Source organism: Molothrus aeneus, chromosome 8 (assembly GCF_037042795.1).
Source record: "Molothrus aeneus isolate 106 chromosome 8, BPBGC_Maene_1.0, whole genome shotgun sequence".
Classification (NCBI taxonomy): domain Eukaryota; kingdom Metazoa; phylum Chordata; class Aves; order Passeriformes; family Icteridae; genus Molothrus; species Molothrus aeneus.
In genome coordinates this window covers 15588970-15616298 of record NC_089653.1, presented here as the reverse complement: position 1 = coordinate 15616298, position 27329 = coordinate 15588970, and the positions used below count along the sequence as shown (strand labels likewise).

Below are 27329 nucleotides of genomic sequence, written 5' to 3'. Positions count from 1 at the left end.
GCTTCAGATATTTCCTTGAGAGCTAGAAGGTTAATTATCTGATGCGCTTCTTGCCGTCTCATTTTTCAAGTTGTTACCTGTATTTACAGTATTATTTAAATTCTAGGTAAATATTTGCTTTTTTTCGTGGAGGTATAGATTTTTGTATTTTGCTTGTTTTCCCTTCTCTTCCCATGGATACAAAATAGCGATTTGAAGTAATGTGTTTTAAAGATCGTGTAATTTCCATTTCATGCTTGCACTGCAGCAGTACTCACAGTTGTTCCCCGGCAGAACAATAGTGAGGTACTTAGTGTACACTTCTTAAAGTTTTCACCATTAAAAAAACCAACCTGCAGGAGAATATGATTAAGGCTTGTTAAAATAGAGCTGAGTTTGTATTTAAGGTTTCAAGTTGACTTCGGAACAGAATGTTTTGTGGGATATTTATTGTAGTTGTTACAGCAACATCAGCTGGTACCCACTGTTCCTGGAGGGTCATTAGCATGTCTTGTGTTCTTCTTTGGGGCTGCATAAATCTTTTCAGGTAAAAGAAACTAAGCAGGACATCTCAAATTGAAACTCTGAGCATGTTTCGTTGTGCTGTTTGGGGTGTTGTGTTCTTCCCCCCACTTTTAATTCAGGTTGTAAATCATTCTGCCAATCAGGAGTCCATAAGTGTTGAATTTTTTTTCCTCTACCTGCAGTACATTCTCACAAACATGAGATAAATAACGTCTTTAGGTTCAGTTCAAGAGCTGAGTAAAGCTTTGTCCGTGGGAAGGCTCAGCAAGGACATGGGATACCACATTCATCAGAGCTTAAATGATGAATACTGTGTATCAAATGCTGTGAAATATACAAAGCAAATCAGCTGCAAAAATATCTTCTCTGGCAACTGGTCAGAGTGGTATTATTTGTAAAAGCTGTTAGATCCTGGGATTTTTCTTCATGGCATGTAATCTCTTTGTAGCTAAAGAAGTAAAATGATCCTGGTTGTGGTTTGCAGTGCAGCTCTCTTGTCAAAGGAATTCCTTTTATTCCCCTCCCTCCTCCCACAAATAAAAGCCATCACACGCTGAATTGAAGAGTCCTCTGCAGTTGTTTTAGTTAAAATTAAACACTAGGGGAGAGTACCTTGTTCTTGAAAATTCTTTCCGAGAGTTGCTGCTGCTGCATCCCTGAGCTCCCCAAAACTGAAAGGATCCAACTGATTTTTTCTGTTTCACTGCAGGGAGTCTTTTGTGTCTCTTTCAGCAGAAGTGTACCTGGTACAGGTTGGAGAACTTTCCTTCACTTCAGCCTCAACATGTGAAATCTAGTCCTGTCTGGTTAAAATCTGTACATAAACTTACTGCTAAAATTCAGTTTACCTTAAGATCAATGAAATATGACAATAATAGTAAAAATGAAGCATTGACATTGAATCTCTTTTTCTTATTAAGACTATATATAGGAAAAAAAGATTACTTCATCACCTCAGTTACTATTTTGCCAAATTCTTCTCAGTGTTTTCTCAGTTTACTGCTCCTCTTCTATAATTTAAAATGCATGTGTTGTTGGTTTTAAAAAAAAGTTGATTCACACAAAGCAGTATGCAGTGGATACAGCTGCTGTTGTGAATATATAAAGGTAATTGATGTAAAAAACCACCACACATTTTTGTTTCTGTTCCAGTCTGTGCCTCTGTAATGGGTTTCAGTGCAGTTCTAATAGTTTCATTATTTTCATACTGAGATCAGTGTGTATATTGTCTAGAAATGAGAAAAGAACTATAAATGCACATATAATGTATTTTACTTAGGTGTTTCTGTCAATTTGATGACTGCCAGTAGTCTGTGATGGTAAAGGCCCTGTGTTGAGATCCAGGGCAAATCAATGCACAGCTCTGGGTAAAATCTATCACCAGCATCCAATTTCTTGCCTTAGCTGAAAAAGAGCACAGCTGCTGGAGTCACTGTAAGTTAACTCACATATCTGAGTTATCCTGCTTCCACCCACACATGCTTACCTTGCAGAATGTTTGCATAGATCTTCATAAAAACACTTCCCTTAATCTGCTGTGGCAAGCAACAAAATTATCTTGGCACTAAATTAACACAGTGTTGGAGCTGAGGGCCTGGGGAATGCAGGATATGCTCTGTGTGTGCTGTTGGTTTTGCTGTGAAGCTGTTATTTGTTCACCTGTCTGAAAGGGCAGTGAGATAATGGGTGGGTCTGTGCCTTCCCTTTTTATGACATTCCATGTAGCAGGTTGTCATTGTCCTGATCTCAGAAATCCAACCTATCAGAAACCCAAATAAACAAAAAAACCCCAATCAACAGCATGAAACTCCTCATATCCGGTGTTTGAAGGCTTTCATGCTTAGGTTACACAGAGTACCAGCTCTGGTCTGCAGTTGGTGGGACAGCAGAGGGATCAAGCTGAAAGCCTTTTGGGCTTGGCTCAGTGTTCTGCTGGATTGGAAGAGAAATCCCAGCCAGCAGTCTGCAGGCTTGGGCTGCAGGTCTGGGCTCCCCCGTACAACAGGGAGACTGATGCAATCAATGGTGTGGCCTGCAGGAGAGGGGCTGCCACGCACCAGCTGTGTTTGCTCAGCCTGCAGAAGGCTGAGCAATGATGTTTGTTATCTTCAGAGAAGGTGGAGCTACAGTCTTCCCAGGAGTGCATGTTGAAAGGGTGGTAAATTAGTAGTTGCAAGTTACAGCAAGGTAATTTCTTACTGGATTAAAAAAAAATAATTAGAATGGTGAGGTACTTGGGACACGTCTGTGAGAGGCTGCAGAACTGCCTTTCTTGGACATGTGCAGGACATTCCTTGTCCAAGTCCTGAGCAGCTCAAGTGAAAGTTGAATTTGGCCTTTTATTGGGCATGGGGCTGGACTGAGCTACTTCTAGAGGTCTCTTCCAACCTATGAGAGGTGATGGTTCTGTCTGACAGCAGCTGGGATCTGTGGGGCTGGCAGGTCATATGAAGAGGTCATGTTTTTCTGCAGAGCTCTTGCAGATTCTAACACACCTGATTTCTAACCCAGCTGAATAGGGTCAAAGTTAGTGAATGGAGGATTGGGGTGAAAATTGCTTGACCTTGTGTAACACCAGCCATGTTGGTTTATCTGGATTCAGTGGTTAAATTTTCATTTGTATTGTGTATTGGGGCAAAAATGAAAACTGGAACTTCAGTGTGCATTCATCCCTCTGTGTCACAGGAGGTAAGAACTCAGCTGACAGATGTGGCACTGAGTGCTGGCCCTTTTTTTAGGGTCAGATTTGTGGGCTTTTGCTAGTAGATCTTTCTTTAGAAGGAGATTTAGCAATTTTTTTTTATTCACTTCTAAAATTAGTTACTTGTAACTAAGGTTTGTTTATTTCAGATGGCCTGCATTCTAGCTTTCTGAAGATCTAGGTTGGGGAATAAAAAAATGTGTGGACTGTTCTTTCTGTTTATCCCTCATTTGTGGTAGTCTTCTATTCCCTGATTTAAATCTGACTTTAGACAGAGAGCTGAGCCAATAGAGCTGCCAAATAGTTTGGTGCTACAGGCTATCTGAAAATCTCAATCTGAATATTTTGTCAGTGGGAGCTATTGGGTGGATGCCTAGCATTTTAATTTTTAGGTTTTTTTTTTTAGTCTGACATCTTGATTGTCCAAATAGATTTGGACTCTTATTTTAAATCTTAGCGTTTGTATCAGCAGGAATAATCTTGTGCTAAAGCAATTACTACCTATGTTTTTTTTTTAATTATGGGTGTTTGTGACCTGGGGAAGATAACATAATGCAATGGATGTTAAATGCTATTTGTTTTGAAGAGCATATTTGAAACAATGGAAAGACTTTAAAAAATGTTGAAGTTCTGAAGTGTTTTATCTGTCAGTGTTAGATTTGGCAGTGGTTTGTACAAATAATTTGCCAGGAAAGGAGTAACTCTTAATGTACTTCTCATGAGTTCCCTGATTTTCTGCAAGTGTTAAAATCCTATTGTCTTGCTTAGAATGAGGGAGTTTATTTCAAAGGGACCTGTGGGTAGTGGTTCTCTTCCTTATTTTTGTGATGCAGGGTAGGAAATGGCTCTGGGTAGGACTAGTGCCTAGTCCCTGTTGCCCAGTCCACTATTGCTTGGTGTCCCCTGGTAGGGAACTGGTTTTATATAGATATAATTGAAAACTGACAGTAGTTTTTTTCAGCATGAATTGATGCATGTCAAGTTTTCAAACTCAAGAGAGGACAATGGTATCATTTCTGTTATAATATGTAATAAACTGTGACGGGTTTTGTATTGGTGTTCTGCCCTCCTGCAAGTCTTCTACAAGCAAATAATTGTGTTATTTTTCTAACTGGATTTTTCTTGGCAGTGTTATCAAATATGAATGTTACCACTCAACTCCACAGAATCCTTATTGTTAAATAAACCATGCTGGAACTTGGTAGAGGATGAGAAGCCTTAAGGCAAATTAAACTAGAGAAAAATCCCCAAATACTAAAGGCAAGAATCTTTTTTCCTTGTTCTTTGTATTTTTTTTCAGGTATTAACTGTGTTCTGGCATTAGGATCTCTCAGCCTGTCTTCTTTTTGCTACATCCTTCAGTTTTGATTGCTTGAAAATGACAGTTTCTGTACTGTGTATACATAAATGTATGGAGATAGCTCCAAAGGATTAGTGGCAGCTTGCAAGTTGTGTTTACTTTTAACATGGTGACTGTAAATTAAGCCCAAACCCAGAACATTGATGGAATCACAGAATGGTTTGTGTTGGAAGGGATCTCTAAAACATCTTGTCCAAATCCCTGCAGTGAACAGGGACATGTCCAAGTAGCCCAGGCTGCTCAGAGCTGTGTCCATGCAGACCTTGAATGTTTCCAGGAATGAGGAGGCATCCACCACCTCTCCAGGCCACCTGTGCCAGTGTTTCACAGCCTCGTGGTAAACAAAACCTCTTCATATCTGTCTGAACCTACCACACATTTAAAACCATCACCCCTTGCCTGGTCACAAAGGCCCTGCAGAAACATTTGTGCCCACGTTCTTTTATTTGTTTACCTTGTGTATTGGCAGCAGTTTTGCAGCTCTTACTTCTCTTCTGAGGCCTTCTTCCCCCCTCCAAACATCATTAGAAGGTTGAAATACAACCATTTAGAGTCTTTCTTGGCTTTTTTTTAAAACTGCACATTTCATGTTTTCCTTTTTGTTACTGTTTTTAGTTAGGATTTATTGCAGCATCAATGAGAAATAGAACCTATCTGTGAACTGGAAAGCTTTCTTAAATATGGCTGTAGTTTCATCAAAAACTGAAGAAACTATCAAGGGAATACAACTGTGTTTTTTTCACTAGGTATTTGGTGTTGTTGTGTGGTCTCTTGCATTAACTCAGTCATTTAAAAAGTGGTCAATTTTCTTGGAATTTTGGGCTTTCTTCCATGTCTTTGATTTTGCATATGTCAATAGGTTTGATCAATTTAAATATTGTTATTGTCAGAAAACAGCAGTGATCTTGCAGAGAGTCAGCTAAAGAAAAAAATGAAAATTGTTCCTCCACTGATATATTCTTTGTAACAGCTGTATTGGAAAAATTTCTTATGTTAAAAGTGGCTTTTTGGATATTTTATTTGATTATAGTAGCATCTGAGGAAGCCTTTTTAAGGAGGATAAAATAAAGTAAGATAAATGTAATAAAGATAAGACTAGATTATAAGGAGCTTCCCATTATAATAGTGCAGTGTTTTGTAGTACTGCAGTAGAGGAAATCTAGTAGGTTCTCCACAAACTATTTTAGTTTCACTTGCTGACAGTGGCTTGGAGAGCTTTTTATCTCTTTTTCAATGGTAGTTGTGTATCCTGCTGCTGTATGATTGCTGTTTGACACAATTATTTCTCATAAAAACATAACATGAGAACAGTCTGAACGTGCAGCTCATCAAAATACACTGAACTTTAGATACACAATTATAGCCTATGTGAAAACTTCTAATATTTACAGTTGACGAAGGAGTTTAAAAATTGTAAAATCTAAGGGATTTTTTAATGTAGAAAACATTTTAACTAATCCAGGTGCTGGAAAACCTGTAAAAATGTTCTCTCACAGTGCAGTAATAGCAGAGTTGTTTGTCACCACTTCACATGCAGTAGACCCCTTGGTTTCTCTTATGGAGTCGGTGTGCCTGAAGCAGCACAGTGAGGCTGAGGAGCTTTGGGGTGAGCCCTTGCCCTGCTGTTTGGGTTTTAGGTAGGCTGAGTTCTGGAGTATTTGAACTTCCATCTGGAGATGAGCAGTAGCTAAAAGAAAAGCTGTTCTTTGTCCACATCTTTTCCTTACTTGTTTGATTATTCTAGACAATCTCCCTCCTCTTCATCCCAGTCGAAGTATAGAAAGTATAACTATTGGTAGCTATTTAATTTTTGCAGGACACCTTCCTATGTACATTGCTGATAAACGGTTTTTTGTTGTGACCTTTGAAGCTGATGGAGGGTGAATTCTTGTTCTTCCTGCTCTTCTTGATACACCTTTGAAAGTCTCATCTGTCACCTCATCTGTCAACAGAAGGGTATTGCTTCATCCTGCTCATGTTCTCACTGGATTTGGTGCAACAGATTCTGGATCTTGGAAAGTATCTTGATCATGCAGTTTTCAAATTATCAGATGCCTTTTTTTATTTTTTTTTCCATGACCTCTCCCTCCCAGAGATAGATCCAGGATTCTGAGGCTGGTTTTCAGTTTGTCAGTTCTGGGCTCGGGTTACAAGTAGTGTGATAAGAATTACATATCCAAACTGCTGCTATTTTACAGTATCAAAGAATGTTCCTCTTGAGATAGCTTATAAATATTTCACATCTTTTAACAAAGAGGAACTGTGAACAGCTTTCAGCTCATTTAACAGAAGAAAACACCCCCTATGGCCAGCCAAGAAGCCCCCACCTCTGCCAAACCTGTTTGCTGGTCTCTGTGCATAGAACTGATACTGTCATTGTACAAATTGCAAAGCATTAGGGTCTGTTGGCAGAGAGATAAACCTTCCCCCTGAGGGAGCATGTAGACAAGGAAAGCCTGCAAGCTCTTAATTCATCAGGAGAATTTTTGAACACTTGAATTTTGAAGCTTTTTGAGCAGTATTTTGAAGAATGTTGTATGGTTGCCTCTTCTCCCTCCCTAGTTATCTCAGGAAACACAAAATATCCCAAGGCCATTGGATGCCTTTGCAAGCCTTGGCAGGAATTAGCAGTGTCCAAGGACACTATTAGGAGTTTTTGTGTTAGGTCATACATATCTATGTCCCCTGACATCATTGTTTCCTCCCTATTTCCCCACTCCCTTGTCTGGTTTTAGGAAAGGCCAAAACCCATATAGTCTGATCTACACAAGGTTTTGGCAGTCTGACAGTCAAAATTTGCTTAATCAGGTCACTGAATTATCATACAATGTTCTGGTTTATTAGAGACACATCCTGTATTTTAAAGATTTTCAGAATTTCTGGGTCTCACCTGATTTCCAGACATACATGCTCAAGTAAAATACATGACGGCATCTTAAACTCAGCCTTTCCTGTGTTTCCTGCAGCTCCAAACTTTTCTTTTTGTCCTAACCCCAGATATTCTTCTTTCTAAATAAGGAGGAGTTGGGTTATGGAGATGCTTACATTACACTGGTGGCAGGCATCTGCTCTAGTGACTGCCAGAATATGATTGCATGCTGCTCTGATTAAGATTTAGTTACACTGCTTAGATCTTTCAAGTTCTGTTTTTGAGCTATAAGCTTGTTATTGAGTTGTTGTGTGGTTCTGTTTAAATATACTTAAATATTTGTTCTATTTTAGTTCTGAGAATATACTAATGGTAGAAGGAATGTGCAAGAGTACTGCTTCTATTCAGCAGAGCTTCTTTTTAAACATACTCATTTATTTCTGCTTACTTAAGTAACTTTTATTGTTTTATCTTGTAACTCTTTTAAAGACAGCAGAACCAAGTCAGACTTTCCAGACTTCCTTGTGTGCTGGAAAGTGTTTCCTGACTTGCACTCACATATACTTGAATAAATCACCTGAAGTAAATGCAGGGGCACACCTGGGGTGCATTCTTTATTCTACAGAATTCTCACTGTTAAAGCAATCCCAAGGAAGTAACCCATTGTTGGCTCAGGGCTGATAGTAAGGAAAGCTGTGTGTTTCTGTGAAAGATGCTCCTATCACTAGAGCCTGTGTAATTCACTGCAGACTGTGTAATTCTGTCTCAGTTTTAGTCATTTTCAAAGCTGCTTATAATAAGGTGAAAAGTCATTTCATCATTCCAAAGTTTCTGTGGTTTATAAGAAAGGGACCCCATACGTAAGTTTTTTAATGTTCTTTTACATGGTAAAAAAATAGGAATGCTGAACTTGTTCTTCCTTGACTTTGTAAGACATGTAATCTTACAGAGTCTGTACATTTTTCCTGCAATTTTGTTCCAACAATTGCATTTTGGATTTGAACAAGCAAAAGTTGTCATGATAGTGTGTATGTGTACATATATATAGATATATCTATCTATATCTATCTTCTTTTTGCAGTCTTGTTTAATTATATGTTATATATATAGTAGTTTTAATTTATGCATCTTGCTGTAAAGAAAAAAACAGAGGTAAAATGTAAATAATCAATCAATCCTTTATAAAACCCTTCAGGAAAAACTGACTTTTTTGTTGTTTGCTTCCAGTTTGCTCTTGGACAGCTTTTCACCTTTCTTTACCTGAATAAGGAAGCTGCTGCCCTGAACTGGGATTCTTTTCTATTTCCAGTAAATACTTTTGGAAAGTATCTAGTGTTGAAATCTGTCATCACTTCCAAGTGTCTTGCATTCTTGTCAAACAGAGAATGCTGAAGTTCCAGTTCATTAGTGGGCTGAAATTTCTGTCTTCAAGGAGTAGGGAAGCTCAGTAGCTTTGTGGTTCAGTGGAAATTATGTTATGTTGAAAGGACCTACCTGAAGAGTGACACTTCAGTTGTGTTGTTTTTGCCTGTTTAAAGGATGAACATATTCAAGGAGGGCTCCTCTTAGTGAAGTCTGTAAGTCATATACAAAACTTGCTTTTTTTCAAAAAAAATTTTCAAAAATTTATTTTGAGCATATAACCAGATGTGGCTGAATTCCTTTTGAGCCCAAAAGATGTTTGTCTGCAGCTGGGCCCTTGTCCTGCAGTCTTTGAGGAGTGGTGTGTATAGTCTGCAGTCTGTGTTACAGAAGGTAAAAACAACGAAATCTCTAAGAAAAGATAACTCAGCAATCTTATTTGGAAATCTTTGCTGCCTTCCTCTCAAATTCTCAGTATTGATTGCTATTTTATAAGTAGTTCTTCACATTGCTTAGGAGGAGGAGGCAGCTGCTCTGCAGGGAAAAACACAGCTAAGTGTTTTTCCCTGCAGAGGAAAAAAAAAATTATACAATGTTGCCTGTACAATTTTATAAAATAGATGTCATGCATCTGAAGGGTTAAATCAGCTGAGACTCATGTAGAGCTTCAGCATAGCCAGTAAAGAAGATATCAGTGTTAATATTTTGCTGGTTCTTTTATTTATATGTTAAGCCTGGTTAACATAGAAATGGCTTGATGGTTTAATAGAATGCAGATGATTCTCAGTGTAGAGAGGGAAAGAGGTTACCTATCTATTCAAACTCCTTTTCTTATTTTTCCTTTATTAAAACAAGAATTTTATCCACTTATTTGAGTAGGAAATTAAATAGCTAAGTTAAGGGAACATAAAAAGATAGTCTATTTTCCTTTTTCCCCACCAAAAGAAAAATGGAGAAAGAAAAATGACTTAGGGTAATTAATAATAGAAAGTGTATCTGTTAAAATTGTTTTAGCTTTTTGTTGAAAGATATGCATCCCATGGTGTGCTAATTTAAACATCTGAAATGGCTCTGCTTTCATCTTTTTTCAAAGTTGGGGTTTTATTAGATTTTAAATATTATTAATTAGCTACAAAAGGGACAAAGATGGAAAGAAAAAAAATCCTTCTTGTGCTGGTCCATGTTCTGTGCAGTAGAACTTTGTCTCCACTCTTTTCAGACTGGTCCTGTATATGGGGAGCTCTGCTTGGTTGGGCTGAGCAGTGTGGATGTTGTCTTCAGCTTTGAGTAATTGTGCTTGGGATTGTTGTCTGTTCGTGGGCAAAAGGAAACAACATCAATTCCTAGCCCAGTGTGCCATACATGCTCTTACCCGTGCATTTACAAGTCTTTCTAGAAGGGAGAATCCACTGCATCAAGGGTGAATCAGTCTGCAGATGATAACTCCTTAAAGTGTATTTCCTGTTTGAATTTAGATGAGATTCAAATGTCAGCTGCTGGCTCTTGTGTCTTCAGTAAATAGAAAAAGCTGCTAGAGTCAGAGAGTTTTGTTTTTTGTGGGTTTGGGGTTTTTTTGGCTGGTTGGGGTTTTTTGTTAGAAGTCATATTAAAGCAACAATGTCAAGTATCTTAAGTTTCTTGCAGCAGGACAAGCTTTCCAGAGCTAAAATAAGCATGAGTTTTTCAAAACCACGATTGAACAATAACTACCACGAATGCTTGCTCATGTTTTTCTGATGCTGTCTTTCAATGTTGATGGAAAAGCTTTCATACTATTTTTCAAGCCACTCTGGACCACAGTGAAGTCTAAATTACTTTCCCTACATACCAAGAATAAAATAACTTCTCACTTGGTGTGTATATATGGTATAAAGCATGTATTAAAACTGTGGTTGTATCTCAGGGGTCTTCTCCAACCCCAAGAGTGCTTGATTGGCTAAAACTCAAATTATGGCTCTTTTCTGCCTTTTCCCCTTTCTTCCATAGGCTTTGTGCTCACCTCTGTAAAAAGTGATGTCTTTAACAGGCACAGCAGTGAAGGATCACTTGTGCTCATCAGGTCCCTCCTGGGAGCACCCTGTCCATCCACAGGGTGGGATGATGCCTTGACTTCCAAAATAAAGAATGGAGCTGTGTCTGAGGGAGAGCAGCTGTCAGGTTTGTTAGCTCATGTCAGCATTGTCAGAGCAGTTGGAGGAGTGTGCAGGGTACCAGGTGTGTCACAGTTCTCAGCAGGAACACCTCTGGTGCCTTTACAGCTTGGTTGACAAAAATCTCTCCCACGCTGAAGAAGCTGTGGATTTCATTTAGCCATTCTTGTTCAAGTCTTTTTTTTTTCAGGATATAGCTCTTCTCTTTTAGTGTTTGTTCATGGAAGGTCCTGTTGCTGTACTAAATGAACCTGTTCCCAGGCAGTTAACCAGAAGAGATCTGCATTGTTCTCTGCAAGTGGCCTGTCACCACCTTTTACCACAATGAGTTTTTACTGTGGCTTTGCTAAGGGGGGAAGAAAAAGGCAGCTTAGTTTTCTTTCAAATCCTTGATGAGGGCACCAGGACTCCTGTGCATTTTAAGAGAATTTGAGATGTGATGAATTCTTCACCATTGCTTCCAAATACATAAATCAATAGGAAATGCAAGAGGCCAGATTAGATATTAGATAACTGTACAGCATGTCCAGGAACGTGGTGATGGGTTTTGCTGCCCTGTGTTTGTTTGTGCCCTGCAGGTCTATTCTCAATGTAGTATTTCAGAAATCTGTCATTAGAAATCTTAGGTCAAGTTGAAAGCATTCATAATACAGTGACCAAAGAACTAGAGGCAGTATAACATTCTAGCATTCAGAATGAACAATTGTTAGACTTAATAGCTGAAATGGCTGAGGATTTTTGAGCACCTTAATGTCTACACTGAATTACTCTTGTGTATTATTTGCTGTGTATTATTACTCCAACCTGTTCACCTCAGCTGGGACAGATGTTGAGGCCATGGTGGCCTGAGTTTAGACTTGCAAATCAAGGGCTGTATCATCATGCAAATGGTAAGGATGAAAATTATTTTGTGCTCATGTCTTCTAAAATTCTGATGAGTAAAGAATACTTCAGCAAATATCCAGCTGGTTTTATTACTTGAGAAATTTATTCTAATTGTGCATCAGGCACACCATCACTGACTGGTCAAGGGATGGGATTGTCCCTCTGCCCTGCTGCAGCCTTGTCTCAAGTCCTGTGTGCAGTTCTGGGGTCCACAATACAAGAAAGATAGAAAGCTGTTAGAGAGTGTCCAGGGGAGGCTATGAGGATGGGGAAGGGCCTTGAGGGGAGGAGAGGCTGAGGTGCCTTGGTCAGTTCAGCCTGGAGCGGAGGAGGCTGAGGGGAGACCTCACTGCAGTCACAGCTTCCTCCTGAGGGGCAGAGGAGGGGCAGGCACTGATCTCTGCTCTGTGTGACAGTGACAGGAGCCAAGGGAGTGGCCTGGAGTTGTGTCAGCAGAGGTTGAGGTCGCATATTAGAAAAAGTTCTTCATCCAGAGAGGGTGGTTGGGCAGGGGTCACAGCTCCAGGGCTGGCTGAGTTCAAGAAGCATTTGGACAATGCCTTTGGGCACATGGTGTGACTCTTGGGGTGGTCCTGTGCAGGAGTTGAACTTCTATGATTTCTTGTGGGTCCCTTCTAACTCAGGATATTCCACAATTCTAATTTCCATTTGGCTTATTTTCTTCTGAAATAACAATGTTTAAAGAAATTTTAGAGACCAAGTATGCTCCAACAAGTCCCTAGTACAAACATCTTACTAAAAGAGTTTGTTCCATAATTATAGCTTTCTTGTGTGTAACCACTTTTGCAAAAAAAGAGGACTTTTGTTTTCAAGGGATAATATTCAGTTGTCTTAATAATGAATTGGTCTCATTGTATCAGGAGAAGTTTACAGTACCTGTAAACAGATGAAGGAAAGTTCAATTTGCTTGAGATGAGATACAGTCAATGACTACCAAGGTAATTTCACATGGTCATCTGGATTATAAAGCATTCTTGCACTTGATGTACAGAAAGGGGGGGATTTTTTACCACTGAATTACAAAAACAGGTAAAGCATTTAGTTGTGTATCTTCTCTGCCAATGACTTACAGTTGTTTCAGGAGCTTAAGTTAATTGTGGAAAGCCAAACATTCCTGTAGACAGCCATGTGTAATACTGTGCATTAAAAGACTATGGGGTTATGACTTTCTGAAGTTTTGTCCAAAGTAATCTATGAAAATAACCAAATATCTAAGTTTTAGATGCTACATGTGGTCCAAATGAATTCTCAAGTTGTCTAGAATAATTTGAAAGATTTTTCTATGCCTTTCTTTTTGTTTTGCTATATGGTGTTATATAGTTAGTGATTTAAAGAAAGCAGAAGACTGGATGCAATGTGGACTCCAAAGGTTCCTCCATGAGAGTTATTTTACTCTTGAATATCAGTGTTAATCCAAGTACTTTCCTATAGAAAAACTTAAATACTTGATAGGTCTGCAGATGGTGAAGGCCTTTAACCTTACTGTGGTGGGAGTGGTGTCTGAGGTGTCTCCTGATTTCCTTATAGAATCTGTCACACTTCCATGTGTTCAGAGCTGTTGAGCTGATAGCTCCTAGTGCTTTGTTGAAGGCAGTGATCTTGTTGGAAAGGTTTTCTCATTCCCATCTACGTGTTCCTGTGACCTGTGTTTCTTGTCAGAAGCTAGCCAGCCTGCAACCTGTGTTTAATATGGTTTTGTGTGTGTGGATTTGGTTTGCATGGCAAGGTTTTTGTTGCAGCTCCAGGGATGACTTTTGTGAGAAGCTTCCAGGAACTTCCCCCATGTCAAATGAACCCAGTTCTGGCCAGATCTCGGAGGGACCCACTGCTGGCCAGGCCTCAGCCCATCACTGATGGTGGAAGTTCCTCTGGGATAACACATGTGAGCGAGGGAAGGAGTTCCTGTGCATAGCAACTGCACATGCAGAGAGGAGGGAGAACATGTCAGAGAAAGAAAAAGAACTCTGCAGACACCAGGGTCAGTGGTGAAGGAGGGGTAGGAGGTGTTCCAAGTGCCAGAGCAGATTTCCATGCAGACAGGTGAGGCAGCTGTGCCCCTTCAGCCCATAGAGGTCCACAATGGAGCAGAGTTCACCTGCAGCCCATGGAGAACCCCATGCTGGAGCAGATTTATGCCCAGAGGAGGCTGTGACCCCATGGAGAGAGGAGCTCATGCTGGAGCAGGTTTGCTGGCAGCACTTGTGATGCTGTGGAAGGAACCTGTGCTAGAGCAGCTTTCTCCTAAGGGACTGCAGCTCATGGAAGGAATCTACACTGCAGCAATTCATGCAGGACTGCAGCCTGTGGGAAGGAGTCACCTTGGTTAAGCCATGGGGGAACTGTTTCCAAGGGGAGGAAGCTCATGCTGGAGCAGTGGAAGAGTGTGAGGAGTCCTTCCCCTGAGGAGGAAGGATCAGTTGAGACAGTGCCTGATGAGCTGATTGCTGTCCCCATTCCCTGTCCCCCTGCTCCACATGCAGGGAGGAGGTAAAGATTTTGGGAGTAAAGTTAAGCCCACCAGAGGGGAAGGATAGAGGGAACATGTTTTTAAGGTTTGGTTTTATTTTTTGTTATCCTATTTCAATTTGATTGAATTTGATTAATTTCCCAAGTTGAAATTGTTTTGCTTGTGACATTAATCAGTGAGTGATCTCTCCCTGTCCTTATCTCAACCCACAAGCCTTTTGTTATATTTCTTCTCCCTGTTTAGTTGAGGAGGACAGTGACAGTGGCACTTTGGGCACCTGGCATCCGGTCTGAGTCAATCCAGCACACTACTTAAAAATTTAAACATTTGTAATATAAAATTTCAATTTAAGAAAGAAAATATCGATCCTACACACACAGAGGTATAAGGCAGTGTGGTAGAACAGTAGTGTAGTTTTCAGGTGGTTTGCTCTATAGTATTTTGATAGTGTGCAAAACCATGGAATTCTGAAGTTGTAACAGAATTTATCTTTTTAAATTGAAGGTTCCTGAAAATATTTCTCACCATTTGAATTACTCTAAAAAATAGACAAATAGAAGAAATACTTGACCTTTTGCAGGAATCTTAGGGGGAGAGAGAAGAAGATCAGCTATCAGAATGTGGTCTAATATGTCCTGTGGGACAGGCAGAAGCTAAATTTCATTGGCTCTTTTGTCAGGGAGAAATGGCACTCTGGGCAGCATTCCCAGCATCAGCATTAGGATAAGAACGTGCACCTCGGAGTCTGTGTGCCAAGTGATCCAGCTGAATTGGTGCTTCCCTCCACACCAGGCACCCCACCAGCCACCTGGCTGGCAGTTGTGGCCCAGTGACTGTCTGCAGCTTGGGAAACGCGGGGATGGTTTAACACAGCATGGAGCCTGGGGTAGGGGTTTTTTTGGTAGAATGTTTTGCAACTCAGGAAGACTTATGAAGTCAGTGGTGTCCCAAGCTGCCTTATGTTTTCAGGGATGTCAGGCACAGCAGAAGACTGTTAATTGTGGGGCCACTCTGTCATCAGTATCCCAAGAGGAGGCTGAGATTGTGGGTGGAGGAGCTTTGGGCCAGGTACCTCCAAACCTGTGCTAAAGCATTTGAGTTTTACATCTCTCTTGAAAATCAAGAGAAAATCATATTTGTTAGAGAAATTGTTTTGGATACTTGAAGAGCTGTGGGATGTGATGAAAGAAGGAGTTGCGCAGCAAAGGCTTTTGCCCAGTTGTTACTTGACAAAGCTTGACAAGTCAAATTCTGACTTCACCTCTCAGCATGGAATGAACTGGTGGCTTTGATTTGTCACCACTGCTGCAGGCTGATGGGTTTCCTTTTGAGGGTAACTGCTTTTCTTTTAACAGCAAGCTGCTGTCAGATTCCTTTTACCTCTGAAGTTTGGAGAGTGAGCTGATTTTTCAGCTTCTACTGGCTCACTGGTGAATAATATTTAAGAGGACTGAGAGGAATTCTGCAGTGTTCCTGGGAGCACTGGAGAAGAGCTCCCAGGAGCTTGTGGAGCTTGTGGAGTCCTTCAGATGACTACAGATTATGTAGCTAGGCATGCCAAAATAAAACACTGAAGATATCCTCTAAGAAATCAGGAGGCTTAGACTCTTTCTGGTATGAAAAAATACATCTGTTAGGGCAAAGTAAAGACCTGGTGGAATTATCTAGCCCTGCTGATGAGGCAGAATGAGCCTTGTGCCTGGATTCTCATGGCCCTATAATGAATTATTTATGCCACTTGATGCTGTGGAGAGTATGGTTGTCACTGTTGAGCAAGAAATCACACAAATTCACCAGGATGGTTTATACAACAGCAGCTTTAATACAAAAATTCTCTTCTTTTATAGATAGGTTCCACACATTCTACTTGATAGGCTAATTAAAAAAACCCCATCTTTCTCACAAACATCTTTCTTCTTGGGAAGAACAGAAAAACAGCACAGGAAAACACCACCTGCAGGTTGTTTATACTAACAAGTTATCGTTTCTCTACAACTCCCTAAAAAGTCTCACATGTCCACTGTGAGAAAACAAATCCCGTTTTCCCGCTCTCTGCCCAGGCTGGCACATCCACATATGGTGTATTGTAATTTATGCACATTGGTGTCATTCTGGAAAATGCTTTTTTTTCTATCAGGTACTGCACAGTCCCACCTTACTCAGGAATTTTTGTGCTCTCATGCTTCTGGTTATGCCCAGGGTCAATGATATTTCAGGAGCTTCATTGTGTAGACCATTTTGTCTTCTATCTCAACAGGCATTGAAGATGATGAAAACAAAAATGTGTAACAAGGGCAGGGAGAGTGCTTGCTTAGCTGCTACATGGTGCGTTGGTCCTTCAGATGCTTCCTCTTCAGGGTATCTTGTGTCTGTGTGTGCTTGCATGGTTGTAAGGCCTCAGAAGGAAAAGCTCAGGTTGTTCTAGGGCACACATTCTCCCCTCCTATGAAAAGGGGACAAATGATGTGAGGAGTCTTCTGATACTTCTTGAGTAGGCAATAGGAGCTGTCTGTTCTGCAAAAAAATTCTTTGCTGTGCTAGGCCTGGTCCATTGAACTTCCAGTTAGTCATGTTCATTAAATAAAACAGAGTCAGGAAGGAAAAGGTTTTATGGCTCGGATAGAGAACAACTTCTCCCTCAAAAAAGAGGGTGATCTGAGTTAAGGAAAAACAGTTGTGTGTTTCTGTGGTTTTTTTTTTTAATTGTACAGATTGGTCCTATATTTTCTGTCAGGCTGCAAGATCAATCAGGAATTGATTCCATTAGTGGCAGCAGCACACATTAATTACTCCACCTGCCTACACCACCAACCAGCCAGGTTAGATTAGTACTGGAATGGCCCAGTTGATGTTTCAATCTGTATTATTTCTGTCCTGTGTGATATGTCATTTCCTTCAAATTGCTTCATGGTAGTATTTGTGAAGTTCTCAGAAATTATTAAGAATGCTTTTTGCCGTCAAGGATCCATGCAGTAATCAATAAAAACAATAAAATCTAGGCTTTCCAAGAACAACCTGGAAGTGCTGGAAAGATCAGTGGTGTTCTGAACTAATTTAAGTGTTTTGACCAGATATATAGGAAGGCCAAACCAGTAATACAGATGTGAAGAACTGTAAGACATGAAGTGCTTGAATGTTTTATAATCCCTTGCATTTTTAATACCTTGCAAGAATAACTTAATGATTGTTAATTAAAGCTCATGGGAAGGTAGGTATAAAAGTAATTTTAAAAATTAGCTTTCATGGAGGTATATTTTTACTAGCATGATTTTGAACAATTTTGAACTACCTTGCCACAAAGATCAAATAAATATGCTTGAACCATGTCTCAGGCTTTCATTTTCCCCTCTTGCTACCTGGAAGACATGGTGTCCAGGGACTGCAAAGTGTTTGTTCAGCCAGTTTATTTCATTTCATTAATTGCTCTCATTGTATTTGGAAGGGCTGTTTGTTCAATGAGATGTTCTTGCTCATATACCTTCAGTGTTTGACAGACAAAACCAGCAAGCCCCAAATTTGCCATACAGTATGATGTTCGCTTTTCCCAGCATGCTGTGGGGGTTTCGCTCACATGGAAACTTGTTGAAAAAGGTTTCCTTAATAAATTCTTATATTTGGACATGAACTATGAAGTAAAATTTGGAACTTTGGTATGGCTTCTTGCCCTTTGCAATTCAACTTAGATTTCAGAGCAGTAGTAGTCCTGTAAAAGCAATAGATGACAAGAATTCTGGCTCTATTTTCTAGTGGCAGTTGTGAGATTGTTAACTGAAGCATTTTCCAGGCTACCATATGGGTCTGCAGCATATTTTCATTGTGCATAGATTGCTAACAAAAAGCCTATTGTCTAGGGCTATAGTTTACCTGAAGAGGAATAATTCTGCTTCTGAAACCTCTACCATCTCTGGTTACCAGAGCTGTCAGCTGGCCATGAACTCTGACACTGTACACAGAGATGTGTTGCGAGCACCACACACTTTTCTCCTTTTCCCTTTTGCTCCCACCCCAAGTCTCAGATGCTGAATGGTTTTGACCTTTTTTTTTTCATGGTATCTCTGAGTCTGATATCACCCAAGCCTGTGTCTGTGCCATGATTTGAATTTTGGATTTTGAAACTCCAAAACAAGTTCTGTTTGATAAACTGAAATAAAGGTATGCTTACCTGAATGGGCACCCTGCAGAAGTGCTCTGAGGATGGCTGGAGGAGGTTAAAGAGCAGGAAAGAAGTAACTGGAAGCTGGAGTGAATGGTCAAGTACTTAACCCTGTCTGTACCAATGAGTCCTTGTATGATCATGCACTTAATTGCACTTGAGTTAGTTTAACTCTTATGTTACTTTAAGTTACCTTACCAACTTCTGTTCCTTAAATACACACTGTATTTAACAAGTAGAAGGCTCCTTCAGGAAGAAAGATAATTTAAGATGAATAAAGTAATCCACCTGGAAACTGGTGAGGCAGTTGGAGCAGAGTGGGAATGAACAGAGTGCAGGAGAAATCAAGTGCTGGGAAAGTTTTTGGCATCAAAAGAGACAGGTGAGGGAATGAGTTGGATGTGGCCCTGGAACTGAAGAAACTGGAACTGCTGAGAAGGGAAGCAGTAAGTGGAGATACGTGGTAAGACAAGAAACAAGGAATCCACAGGCTGAGTAAGTTTGCTCCTCAAGGCAAGTTAGACTGACTTGAGCTTTGCCGCTGCGAGTCCCTGCGGTCTGTCTGTCTGTCCTGCTCAGAGCTGCTGCTTCCTGCACTCTGCTAGCAGGGGAACCACCCCCACTCCTGAATGAGGTTTAAATCAACTCACTTTAGATTTTCTGACTGTTCCCTGGGGCCTGCCAGTGGCAGAAAATCTGCAGTTTTCTGGGTTATCTGGGTAGCTAGTGTGTTCATGTTATTCTGATTTTTCTTTTCCCAGCTGAGTGCTGATATTTTTCAGTTGATAGTATATAAAGATCTTAAATTTAATCTTGGCATTAAGAACAATTTGTAGATAAATCTGGATTTAATATGTAACTAGTGACAAGCACTGTGAGGCACTGTACTTTTGAAGTTGTGCCTCTTATGGTTGCTGTAGGTTTGCAAATTCTAATAAAGTGAAGGTATAGTTGTGCAAATATTTTATTCACTTGTTTCATTTTGTACTTGATGGCACTTCTCTGGAAGATGCCATCAAGAATGGCACTAAACATTTTGAAGAACTTTTATATTAATAATTAAGCAGTTTGGATAAGTGTATAAAAATAAATATTTAAGTAAATTGATTTTTGTAAAATTGAGTATGTTCTCAAGTAGCATTTCATGCTGATGAAGAAGTGGAAGAAATAGTAATGCTGTGAGGTCACTCCTGTAATTTAATAATTATCATTAACTTCTGTCCCATATCTGACAGAGGTTTTGTCATTTTCCTTTTAAAAAGGGGAGAGATGAATCTGGAACTGACACAAAAATTCAGTAAGTCATAAAAGAGTCTGTGTCCACATTACCAAGCAGAGTGGTGTAATAAGATCAGACCTGTCAGGTGCTGAGAACCTGGCATAAGTGCTATACAGGTGGTGGGAGTTTTATTTCAAGCTGGTCCTGGTCTGATTCTGTGGCTGAATTCCTCTTGGTGGTTGAAGCGTGCACAATGTACACCTGAAGCTCATTCTCTGATCTGATTTTATTCAAAAGAAATCTGGTTCATGTACTTGATGACTGCTTTGCAATGTAAAGCAAAGCAAGGAAAAGAGGTTTGTTTGGGAGATGGACTTCAAAAGTGCAGTCCTGATTTGAATTAAATGCTAATATAGACATACCTAGAGTCGTGCAGATCAGGAAGTTCACCAAAATAAAGTTGTTTAGTAAGAGAGCTTAGATATCTGATCCACGGGGTTGGAATCAGGAAAGGCAATGAATACTTAGAATTGAACAGCTACTTCATCAGTTTGGGAGTTTGGAAAAATATAAGGAGGACACGGTTTTAAAAACAAAACAAGAAACCTCTGAGCTGCATTGTTCAGAAATGTCTTACTCTTGCAAAGCAAACTCTTTAAATAATACAAAGTGGACTTTATATTAATCAGATACTAGATACAGGGAGATTGGAGGTGTTGTAAAAACAGAAAGCACACCGACATTTTTTTTGTTCTTTTGGAGTCCATCAGAAGATGAACTTAGGTCCTTTGTTAGAGAGAGGAGAAGAGATAGCTATATTTTACAGATTCTTGACTTTAAAAAGCAAAAACAATCTCTACAAACACAATTGCATGGCTAGAATGTTTTTTCAATTTTACCATGGAAGAAATAAGTCATGTCAGCTTGTCTGCTCAGAGGAGACAGTTGTCTTTAAGAATTGGTGCTATCTGATATTCTGGATGGTTTTGGGTTACCATTTAGCACAAATTTATTATTTATTACCAAGACTATTAAACCTCAGTGTGTGAGGAGCAGTGCTTATAAATGGATGTGGAGACAGAAGTATTCTGACCTTCTTGTAATGGAAAGGTCTTTATGGCGCTTAGGAAGGAAAAGAGAAGGAGAGTGGATGCTGAAACTCTCTGCTGGAAATCATACACATAGTTTTTCTGTTTGCACCCCTCCTGTTAGTCTTGGTATTCAAAAGTCATTCCATCTCTACCCTGTATGAGTGGATTTATGTTATTTAACAGTATAGCTGGAATGGTGGTGTTCAAGCCTTTGTGTGATTTTCAAGGTTATGATCACAGTAATAAGACTGGAACTTCTAAATGGTAAAATTTTTGTAGGATCTTCTCAAAAGCTTCAGATGATGGAAACATTCAGAAATTGTGACACTGATAAAATGGGAAAAGTTGGCAATAGGTGGCATCTGCTCACTGTGGAATCAAACTAACAAAGCTGGTAAGCCCATCTTAGCTATCAGCAATGCATCTGAAAATGCTGGGACTTGACACAAGTCAGGCTTGCTCACAATCCTTAAGAGAACTGGGTAAGAACCTGTGCCAGGCTTTCCTCTGGTGCTGGGATGTACAGCAGTTTAAAAATTTAAACCAAAAATCAAACCCACCTGACTGCCAGTACCTTTGTCTAAATTCTTGGCTTGCTTTTCAGTTCCCAGGAGTAATCATGCCTGTGCACAGCTACAAAAAAAACTATCAATTATTTCTCTGTATATTGCAGTTTCTGGTGTATTGGAACTGATGGTGTGACACCAGTGGATATCTGGTGTGGAACTGCAATCTTACAGATTCTCTGGTGTTTATAATAAAGATTGAATTGTGCGTGGCTTGTTTTTTCCATGGGTGTCACCAACAATGTATCCTTTCTTTGGACATTAGGGAGAAGTTCTTCACAGAAAGGGTGATGGCACTGACCATAGAGGTGGTGGAATCATTGTTCCTGGAGGTGTTTTAAGAAAAGACTGGAAGTGGCACTCAGTGCCATGGTCTGGTTGACAAGGTGGTGTTAGGTCATAGGTTGGACTCAATGATCTCAAAGGTATTTTCCAGCTAAAGAATAGAAATGTTTTTGTTGGCTTATTTTTAATATGAGCAATTACTGATAACAGTAAAATTATTTAAAAATAATTTTTTGTGTCAACTGCTGCAACTGTGCAGCTCTTGGATATGCATGACTCTTAGGAAGTTTCTAGCTGGGAGCAGCGCATCATAGGAGATGGTTTCTGTAATTCCAGATACAGGTATCTGCAATGTGCAGTTCACATTCTAGACCAAAAACTGTCAACACAGTTTCTTCAGCCATCTCTTTAATCAAATTGTCTTTGTATTTTGCAGATCAGTAGAAATATGCATTTCCATAATACCACCTTTGAACTAATGAAGTGGAAGTACAGATGAAAACAGTCTGGAGGAAGCTGGAAGTACAATACAGTTTCATTCAGTTTCCTAATTTGGAGGTAAGGTTAATGCATGCAAAATTTTATTTTGAGTATTTCAGGGATAAAAAGCATATGATAAGCAGCCACCATATCTTATAAAAAAATTCAGAGCCACCTCTTTTATGCTAGTGACAGTCTTTAATACCATATTAAAACAGCTGTTTGATCTAATCTCTGTCTCTATCTCAGTTATGAAAAAAGACAACTCAGCCTCAACTACAGAGACATCTGTTGTACAAAGGCACATTGGAAAAGAGTTAGAATATGTGGCACATTTTGTTTGGTAGACTCTGCTTAGTCATGAATACTACTAATGCTTTAGCTGATTATTAGTTTAGTCTATTATTTTGCTGATATGACTAGGAAAAAGCTTTACACAGTGTCCAGTGGCAGGGCATAAGCATAAGTAGTTGGGTTGAAAACTGGACACAATACTGTTTTGAAAAGGGAAACATAAAACACACACCCCCAACCACCTTCACAAGTTACTTTTTATGCCTTATAGTCCACTGTCTTTTTAAAAAAGACGAGTAGTATTAGAAGCAGTTGAGGGAGGGAGGTTGTTTTTTGCTTTCCCTGTGTGTAAATAGCTGATCTGGCAAAAAATAAAATGGCAACACCACTCCACCACAAAATTTCTCTATCTTCACACAGTTGGTTTTCTTTTTACTAGGGATTATAGGCTTCTAAGTCCACAAGCACCCAAATGGCAAGAAGAGGGGAGCTTATCAGAACCAAATAAAAGCAAGTCCTTGTGCTAATTATTCCTGCTCCTATGTACTGCCTCTTGTTTTCATACCTTTTACAGCTGAATTTCAATAGCAAAGGGACAAAGACAAAAGAAAAAAATTGATCATGAGTGCCAAAAGAGGGAAATACTATAAATACCAGATGTGAGCAGGGTACATTGCCCAGGTGTTGATCAGACATTTTATGTGCTTCCTGAGTCAGATCAGCAGTATTGTATTTCATTGCCTGGCCTGCTTTCAGGTATGTCTTTGAGCCCATTTATGAGTTCGGACACCTACAAAAAACAGTAAAGGTGAGTGTTTTTAAATATTTGTTATATACAAAAGGTGTCTTTTGTTTGCATTTAAAACTGCTGCCTGATAGTTTATTTGTTAGCTCCTGATTGGCTTACGGAGAGAAATTGGGATTAAATTTATTTGGTTGTATCTTCCATTTTAGAGTTCAGTAAAGAGTATCAAATGTCTGACAGTTCTCAAGATAGTTTATTTTATCTTTCTTTAATATGGGATCTCTGTAATACAACCCTTCATTGTACTTTTGCTAATTCTACTTTATTTTGTGATTCAGTGTAAAATTTTCTTTCCTCTGACTCAGTAGGGTAAATAGCTCTGTTTTAATTACACCTGTGAATTTGTGCATTTCTAGTGCAATGCAGCTGGAGAAATTCTGATTGGCATATTACATGTAATTAGTAGGGTTATGTGTGCTCAATTCCCTTCTGCAACTGATGTCCCATATGGTGTTGTCTCTTTAGTTAATAGAAAGATTTTGGTTGCATGATTACTTTATTTTCTTTGGGATGTTGAAAACTGGACTTGGATGACTTCCAGCACCACCCATTAAAATGTCAAATACTCCCTTAGTTTGCCTTGCCTGCAGCAAGGCACGAGTTAGAAGGATGTTAAAAGACCTCTAACATACAACTGCTGAACCACTAACTTTAGTTGACAGTTTAGGAATAACTTCCTACTTTTCAGCTTCTACTGTTGCTAGAGTTGTTCTAGTGTCCTCCAAACCAGTAGTGGTAGGAGCATCTTTTATGTGATGGAGCTCATTCATTCAATAGCCAGAAACACATTCCCGGTGCTTCAGAATGAAGGATGCCAGTGCTGAAGTGGTATTCCTGCAATGATTTTCTTATTAATCATCAAGGCTACCTAAGATCCTCTCTGTTCTGTTAGGAAACAATTATTTTATAAGGTTGGGTTAGCTGCCATTGAATTTCCTTGGTGGCAAACTATTTGCTAGGAGTTAATTCCATAACAAACAGGCTGAGCCACTTGAGGCTCAAACCACAAATGGGAAATACAGGTCAGTGTGCTCAAAGCATTTTCCAGGAGTGGAGGAACCAGACATCCGTGTCATCTTGTGAATCAGTTGATCAAAACAGGAAGTGCCAGTGGTTCCACTCTGGGGCTGCTCTGTTCTGCAGTGCCCTCCTAACAGGACTTTGCTTACTACCATTGTCCCTGGCTTATCCCAGCTTGTTCCAGTAGCCTCATCATCCTGACCTCAGACCACACAAAACAAGAGCCTTCCTATTGCTAGGTCAAGACTGTCGGTCTCAGCAAGGTCAGATTAAGCTGCTGAGAATCCCTTCATTTTTATGTTGGCTCTGTTTGGCTCAGGAGCTCCTCTGAAAAGTGTCAAGGACAACAGATTTCAAAGAAATCTAGACAAGTTCCTGTGTAGTAAAAGGAAACTAAATTTTCTATTTGATTTCTGTATCTGAGGATGGGAATTTTATGGGGTAGGATAGAGAACAATTTAAGATCTAACAGTGAGAAAAGCTTACGAGGAATGCATTTGCAGTGCAGTCTGAAGATATTTATATTGACAGGAATATATTTTGCCACCAAATTATTGTAACATGGATATGTAATTAGAAACACACCAGATTGCCTTTTTTGCTTATTTGCTATTTAGTGTTTAGATTAGGAATAGTAAAATGTAGGTTTCAACTGCGCATTAATACAGAGAGGAATTAATTTTGCTTTCAGGAGTTTTCTTTCCTTTTTTTTCTCCTTGAGCCAAAACAAAGCAGATAAATGTTTCTTTCTGATGGTAGTATTTTGAAGCAGTCCTAAGTAGTTAGTTGTGGAGTAGGTTCCTCTAAACTAGGTTGAAAAGTCAAGAATGTCCTTCTCCAGAGGTTCCAAGGTTGTAAAGGTACAGTAAGTTTCATGAAATGTTAGGTGAAGTGTTTTTAAAATGTTTCAGTTGATACAGAATTTAATTAAAATAATTTTAGGGGTTGATTTCAAATGTATTTTAAAATAGTAAATATTAAAATAACAAGCAGCTTAACTTGTTAGCTTACCAAAATCTAAGACTGATTTAAATAAGAGTCCTTTTATAATATCCTTAATGCCTATAAAGACACTGTGATAGCAACATTCTAATTTTCTTATTTCTAAACCAGTTGTATGCACCCTCCTTTAAAAAAATTACTTGGTGTGCCATAGCCAAGTCTATGTAAAGAAAGGATATTTTTATCATGTCCTGAAAATATGTATGTTTTGAGTTTACAGCACAGTACAGGAATTTCAGGGTATCTTGAGTAAAAATCTGAACCTGTTTAGAGTAATTGTAGAGGGGTCAGTAGTCACATCTGTTAGGAAAATTTCCACGGTGGAGATGTGCAGAGGGGTTCCCAAATGGCTACACTTCACCAGGCTTCAAACACATTTTGTTGTTCTAAGATCTGAAATTCCTGTTCTCGTTCAAACATGCTCATTCAAGTTGCTGGTGTTTGAAAAACAATTATTTGTTTCAGTTGGCAGGTAAAGCATATGAACGTTTTTTACAGAAACAGTTCAGTCTCAGGCTTTCAGTGGGATGAAAGTGAAGTGATAAGGCATCTGCCTGTGCAGAGGAGAGTCCCTGAAGTCTTTGAGAAGGCAGTGTATGAAAAGAGGGATATTTATACAGGTGTCTTGAAGTTCCGTGCCTTTTGAGTTGTTTTGGAATTTGCAAATGTACACTTGCAATCTACTCGGTTTCCCCTCCCCTCAGTAAATTTCATGTTTGGTGATACCACCAATCTCTGAATTAATAAGACTTTTTTAATGGGCAAGGGGGAAAAAAGTTTGCTTTATTGGTCTTTAAAATTTGTACAGGCACCCACCAAAGCCACTCTATCACTCCCCTCCCCATGGGTGGAGGTAAAGACCAGGAGAGGTCACTCATTGATTGCCAGTGACTGCAAAACAGACTCAATTTGGGAATATTGATTAACAAAATCAGAGCTGGGCAAGAAGTAGAAATCTTAAACCTTCTTCCCACTCCTCCCTCCTTCCTGGGCCCTACCTCCCCTCTCCAGCAGTGAAGGGAAGTGGGGAATAGGGCTTGTGGTCAGTTCATCACACGTTCCTGCTGCTGCTTAGGGAAGAGAGCACAGACTGCTGCAGCTTGGGTCAATTCTCTGGGGTGCAGCCCTTCAGGCACAGCCTGCTCTGATGAGAGTCCTCCATGGGGTCACAAGTCCTGCCAGGAAATGTGCAGTGTGCCAGGACCCTCTCCAGCCCAGGTTTCCCGTGGGTTCACAGACATCCACCTGCTCTGGTGTGGGCTCCTTCACGGGCTGCAGGTGGATCTCTGCATCCCCATGGTCCTCCATGGGCTGCAGGGGCACAGCTGCCTCACCATGGTGTACCACAGGCTGCAGGGGAATCTTCTCTGGCACCTAGAGCACCTCATGCCCCTCCTTCTGCACTGACCTTGGTGTCTGCAGGGTTGTTTTTCTCACATATTCTCCCTCCTCTCTTCTCTGGCTGCAGGCACATCTGTGCAATAACTTTTTTTCATTCTTGAATATGTTATCTTAGCAGCATTATTATCATTCCTGATGGGCTCGGCCTTGGTCAGCAGTGGGTCCATCCTGGAGCCAGCTGGCATTGGCTGAACAAGCCTCTGGCAGCTTCTCACAGAAGCCACCCCTTTAGCCCCCTGCTACCAAAACCTCGTCACACTGGCCCAATAAATTACTGCAGTCTTTCATCTGTTGCTTTGGTTTCAGTACGGTGCTTAACTCAAATGTGTGAAAAATCTCAAAAGAAAAAAGGGAAATGGAAAAATACTTAGGATGTGGTAGAGGATTGCAAGATACTATATAGTGCTTAATAGAGAAGGTTCAATAGTGATGGCTTTTCTGTCCCCTTTCTCTCTGCCAAAAATAATCCTGTATTCTCTTCAACTAGCAACAAAAATTGTTTCCTGTTATGGAATTTGTGGTTTTCCGGTAACCTCAATTTTTCCTTCACAGATTTAATTTGAATCAGCCTTAATTCCGTCCTATTAGAGGTGATTCATGAAAGCTAAAGAATTCCTGAAAGAAAGAAGTTTTTGATAGTGAAGATGTGGAAGGAATAAATCACCCCTAGATGGAATAACAGCTTTGACAAAAG

General features: G+C 39.8%; 1 protein-coding gene across 2 annotated transcripts in view; it reads left to right on the top strand.

The window, feature by feature from the left end:
• BMPR1A (bone morphogenetic protein receptor type 1A) overlaps positions 1 to 27329 on the top strand; it is a 75340-nt gene that overhangs the window by 15104 nt on the left and 32907 nt on the right. Inside the window, exons 2-3 of one of the 2 annotated variants that reach the window (XM_066554770.1) lie at positions 22070 to 22191; positions 23164 to 23215. The gene's annotated coding sequence lies outside the window, so the exon portion shown is untranslated. The remainder of the gene's footprint in view (positions 1 to 22069; positions 22192 to 23163; positions 23216 to 27329) is intronic. The other variant, XM_066554769.1, reaches the window with a different exon arrangement.